Raw genomic sequence first — 6000 nt, 5'->3', positions numbered from 1 at the left:
CATGAACCATGTTCTCAGGAAGCTCACGGCTCATCAGGAGGCAGTTATTGGAGCACGTGATTGCATGGTACCTGTGCAATGGTGCAGGGATGCAGCAAGTGCAGAGGGAGCATAGAGAAGGCACAAGGAGCTCTGAGCGGCCTCCTAGGAAGAGGTTACACACATGGTGGGGGTGTCCAGGCAAGATGCAGACTCTGCCTTCTCTCTAGAAGAATCTAGAGTTTAGATTGTCTAGAGCACCACCAGTTTCCACCAAGTTCACCTTATTAACATTTCTTGCAGCTCCAGATCACTTCAGTGTGCTAGTCCAGATGCCCCAACTCTGGTCTGGACTATTGCAATGGTCCCATGTGGTGTCCAGTCCATTTAGAAATAAAACACAAATATGGCCTTAGTAAGGAGAGACTTTATTTAAAATGATTATTGCAAGGTGGGGGGTTGTGAAATGGATTATTACAATAGAGAAAATGAGATTTGCAAGTATCAGAAATATTTTTCTTTTAGGGGAGGAATAAATAAGGCAAGAGAACCGGATATGGGCAAGTGGGACAAGCAGGAGAGGTGTGACTGGACAGGACACCAGAGATCCCTGGAAGCCACTCTGCTCTCAGGATGGCTTGTCAAGGAGGGGCCGCCTGCCTGCCGGCTGGCTCAGACTGCTAAGGGCCAAAGTTCACCTCAAAACTTGATTGACAAGCTTTTTGTTCTCATTCATCAGTGGGGACAAGACCATTTAGCTAATTATTTGCCAAGCAAAGAATGGGAATTTGGAGTGTCTGTTTCTGGCCTTGTCATAGGTAAGCAAGGGGAGCATCCATGAACCTTATCTAAGGCTTTGGGGACTCCTCTGTCAGTATTTTCAAAACACAAAAGAACTTCTAAAGCTTCATCATTTTCCAGGAGTGCAGGGCTCAGGTCAAGTTCAACATGGTCACCATTTTCTCCTCAGCTACAAGGATTTTCTTGCTGAATGACATATATGGCCAAATGGCTCCTTGCTTAACATAGTTCAGTGACTTTTATCTTGATGGCCCTTGCATACCTCTTCTGCCATGTCTTCAGCTTTGGACTCCAGCAACACCAGACAGCTGTGGTTTCCAACATGCCTTGTGGCTTTATTTATTTATTTATTTAACTAGGCCCTAATGCCACCATGGAGCTTGAACTCATGACCTTGAGATGAAGAGTCATACTCTCCATTGACTGAGGACTGAGGACTGAGCCAACCAGGCGCCCCTGCCATGAGGTTTCTAATCTCTATGTCTTTGTTCATCCTGTTCCGAATGCCTGCGATGCCATGTCCCCACTTGATGACACCCAAACTCTTAATTGTCCTCAAAGTCTCAGATGAGGGGACATGTTTAGGAGAACTTCAGCCCAACCATGCTGAGGTTGGGTATTTCTTGGTGTTTCTGTAACATTGTGAACTTACATTGTGAACATTGTGTGTATTTAGCACATTGTGATCTTTATTCTTTGTGTTTTTAGCATCAGAGACTGTATTATAAACCCTATCAGTCAATGTTTGTTAAGTGTTGTCCAACTCACTGGCAAATGCTGTGAGTGCACTTATTTGTTAATCTCCATTTTTCAGATGAGAACACTGAGACCAGGAAGCCAAGAAGTTTACCACTTATCATGCAGAAGCTTTGAATTGAATAGAATGGACATGCTGATGTTAAGAGTATTTTAGAATTGTATCTCCAGAGTTCTCTTATCATTTGCCCTGGTAGTGATGGAATGTTTGAGCTTAGTGGTATCGTTGTGTTTGTCCAGCTCATTGCTACCCATGGACAAGTTTTTAACCTTCGGGCGGTAAAGGACACAGAGTTCCTGGTGCCTAAACAATATTGGCTCCTCTTGGTTCCCACTGAGGTTTGGAACTATGAGCATACTTTCTTCAGTAGTATAACATTCACGTTAGCTAGTACATAGAGTCAACACAGTCCTAGAAAGTTGGTATCTTTGTTCAGAGTTCAGAGTCAAGTGTTCAGAAGCTTCTTTCTTAGCTTTCAGTCCCTGAGGAAGTTTTCTGATGTTTCAGGGATTCCTCCCTTATTGCATTCTCTGATATCCAACAGTGGCAAAATGTGGGCTCTGTGGCTTTATTTATGGCAAACGAAGACCTACTGAGAAACCCAGTGCTTGTTCTTCCAGTCATGCAATTCACTATTTGCTCACTCATTAGATAATTTGACCAATGTTTCTTTAACACTAAATTTGTGTCAGGTACTATCCAATGCTTGCAATAAAGAGAAAAACAGGGTGTGGTTTCTGTTTTCAAGGAATTCATAAGCTTCTAAAAGAATCAGTCAGGTAAGCAAATAAGCAATAAACATATCAATGCTGAGTCAAAAATACTGCTGAGAAGAGAAAGGAAAAACGGAGCTGTGATTCCTTACAGTATTATTTCTGGCAATTGGGGTCTGTTTCAAATCTTATATCAGTCAGTAATTATAAGTATTGAAGCCAAATTACTAACCAGATTCTATCCAGAGGCAACTTGACACCATCAAAACACTCTGACGATTTTAGAGACTTGAGTCTGTGTGTATAGCTTGCACATACAGCAAAAACGTATGAGTACACTTTGAATCAGTAACAAAACATGAGACTCTGGATTGGACAAAGGACATGGGTGCTGATTCTGAGCCTGAAAAATAGTAAATGTTTGCATATCAGCAATAAAATTGCTGGTCATACTCTCTGGATAAAAATACCATCATAGAAATCAAAGGGTGTTTGTTTGTTTTTTCCCCTGTTTGTTTTAGGTGGCTGACCAGATAAAACTCTGAAAGACATTCTGAGGAGGTTTTTGTTTCTCATGTTGTTTTCTAGTCCTGTCCCTGCACACTCTTGTCAGAGAGGACCTGGTGCCATCCACCTCAGATCCAAGAGCTCACAGGAAGGCTGGTCTTTTTGCTAGAAGGCCTCTGGGGCATATTGACTTACAAAGGTTGTGAAACAAAGGTGCATACAAATCCAGAAAATGTCTCTCTTTCCTCATGCAATTCTTATTCAAATGAGAACACAATATAGTAACTTATTCTGACTGCCAGTGTTGTTTGCAAGATGGCTGCATCTTTGCTGAGCTAGTGAATCTCTGCAGGACTCCTCCCTGAGACCTGGCTGGGGTCCCAACACTGCTTAGTGGAACCTCTTCCTTTTCTCATCAAAGTAGGACTATAGTTTTCTTTCCCTGAGGAGACCACTTATATTTACAAAAGGACCAACTCAGCCATGTCTCCAGCCACTGCCTGGGAGTCAGTACCGTCTCCGGCTGAGAAGCCTAGCTATAGAAAAAAGTGCTTCAGATTCAAAGAAGGAAGAGTGTGTTCCACTTGTGGTTATTTACCTACTAATTTTTAATTTCACTTTTCTTCCCTTTAGAAAGTAGGAGTTAGCAAGATGATCTTTAAGGTGACTTCTACCTCTAACACTTGTGATATGAAAGGAAGAAATAAAGATAACAAAGATTTAGGAAGACATGGAAGTGAAGGCCAAGGAACTTGGCTAAGCTATGGAGTGGTCCTGGAAGTTCTGTATTTCTGAACAAAGTTGAAAGTCCATACCACCCATTAGAAAGAGGTACTAACTAAGCTAACTAGCTAAGAAACACAGGATCAGAAGTCCAGACAAGGGACCGGGACTTCTACAGACGATGTTGAAGATGATGATGAAGAAGAAGAAGAAAAGGAAGAAGAAGAACAGAAGGAGAAGGAGGAGGAGAAGATGGAGTGGCAGGGGCAGAGGGAATGACAGAGCAGCTAACATTCAGCACTAACTATGGACAGGGCTCAGGTGTGTGGGTGACAAAAGTTCTGCATTTAGGCTCAGGTGGGAGGTAATGGTAGGAGTCACAAAAGTGGCAGAAGCCAGACCACTCTCAGATTTGGAGTAAATCGTAGCCAAAAAAAATTAAGATACTTGGGAACTTAGCATATATTTTGTAGAAGGAAACAGTGCAACAAGATTAGCTGAGAAAACATACTTTCTGATGAAAGTATTAATACTTCATTATTAAAATCCAAGTGAGGATCATTTCCAGTGGAAATAGAGGAAAGGGAATAGTAAGAGTAAGGGGAATGTAACCATGCTAAGATACAATGAAAGTGGCCAAACAGCAAATGAGTCTCATGAATGAAAATATTTTTCTTAACTCATTCTTTTTCTCTTAGGTACATTTTTTGTTTATTGCATTTTACTTACTTATGTTATATTAGAACTAAATAGGGCAGGGCAGTCTTTTTTTTTCTTCCTGCCTCTCTCTCTCTCTCTCTCTCTCTCTCTCTCTCTTTCCTTCTTTGATGTTCAGATTAGCCTATGGTTATTTGTCAGAGGTTTAATATGCTCTTGGAAATGTGTGTACCTTTGTGAAACCACTCTAATTTCTCTTGGATGTTTGGTGCTGAGCAAATTAATTCCATTCTTAACTTTTTCTTTTATCAGATCTTGTTTGGCTTTAAAAAAAATTTGTTTATTTATTAGAGAATAGAAGCAGGGGAGGGGCAGAGAGAGAGAGGGAGAGAGTAGAATCCCAAGCAGGCTCCAGGGGGTCAGTGTGCAGAGGCTGATGTGGGGCTCAAACTGCTGAAACCATGAGATCATGATCTGAGCTGAAATCAAGAGTCGGATACTTAACCAACGAAATCACCCAGGCACCCCATCTTTGTTTGGCTTTTAAAAGGATTAGTGCATTAAGCTGGATTTGTAGTCATTTACCAAGGAGGAACGTTGGGATGCCAAATTCTCAGTGCACCACAACTTGTACTTTGAATAATGGTCCATTCTGTGCATACTTTGCCCAATAACTTAAGTACAATAGTAGTCTGATAAGTAAGTAAAGGGAAGGGGAATAAAACTTCACGAGGATGAGGTAAGAGTTCTTTTTTTTTTTTTTCTGTAGTAAGAGAGGAATTGGAATATTTCCAAGGGCAATGGCAAGGGTATATGCAGTAGTGCAGTGGAGATAGTAATAATGTGTGGATGAGGAGGCATTTGGAATGAGAGGCTTTGGAGAATAATTGAAGCTAAAGTGAGTTAAGAGCAATAATGCTGAACTCAGTTCTTGGTCTTTTCCCTGAGAAGGATATTGGTAATTTTTAGTGTCATGAATCTCTTGCATTCTTTTATTCTATATTGCCAGAATAATAGATAGGATGCCCAATTTTGAGGAGTGAATGTGACAGAGGCAATGGGGGAGATTCTCTGTCTCTGGCTCTACTGAGTCTATTATAATTCAGAAAAAATGATCTATCCATCATCATCATCATCATCATCATCATCATCATCATCATCATCTCTCTCTCTCTCTCTCTCTCTCTCTCTCTTTCTCAAATATCTATCAATTTTATAGCCACTTCTTAATTATGGTAGCTTATTAAGCTACCTTATTTGTACCTTAAAATACAAAATAGGAATTTTGAAAGAAATTTTTTTATCAGAAAAAAGAATAGCCTTTGGATAAAATTTTGCAGTGAGGCCTCATTTCTACATAATCCTATTAAAATAATCAGTTGAGGCTCACCTGATGCATTTATAGTTTTTCCAATCATTGTGCAGTAACTCAGGCAGAAAAAGGAATCTTATGAGTTCTACACTAGTTGTGTTTGTAAAAGCTAATCCATCAGCACTGCTTTCATGGAGAAATAATAGTTAGTTTTGCATGTGGTAGAGAAAAGACACCCATCACTATTGATGGTGGTATATTTCAAATACAAATAAATAGGTGATTTCTACATTTCTCCTACTTACATTTTAAAAGATGCAATCTACAAAAACAAATATGCTAGTTAAAAGTATGTAGGCATGCATTTTTATTTTACAGTGTGACCAGTCAAAGAAAAACACACACTAAATCAGATAGCTTTAATACATTTTAATCAGCTTAACAATTCACTGATTAGACTAAAAAACAGATGTGGGAAAAGTTGGCCTTCTCAGGAGAATAGTAAGTTACTGAAAATAACATTAGTGCTTTACTATCAATGCTTATAAAGT

Source organism: Suricata suricatta, chromosome 15, assembly GCF_006229205.1.
Source record: "Suricata suricatta isolate VVHF042 chromosome 15, meerkat_22Aug2017_6uvM2_HiC, whole genome shotgun sequence".
NCBI classification, from domain to species: Eukaryota; Metazoa; Chordata; class Mammalia; order Carnivora; family Herpestidae; genus Suricata; species Suricata suricatta.
Note: the sequence above shows the minus strand (reverse complement) of the source record.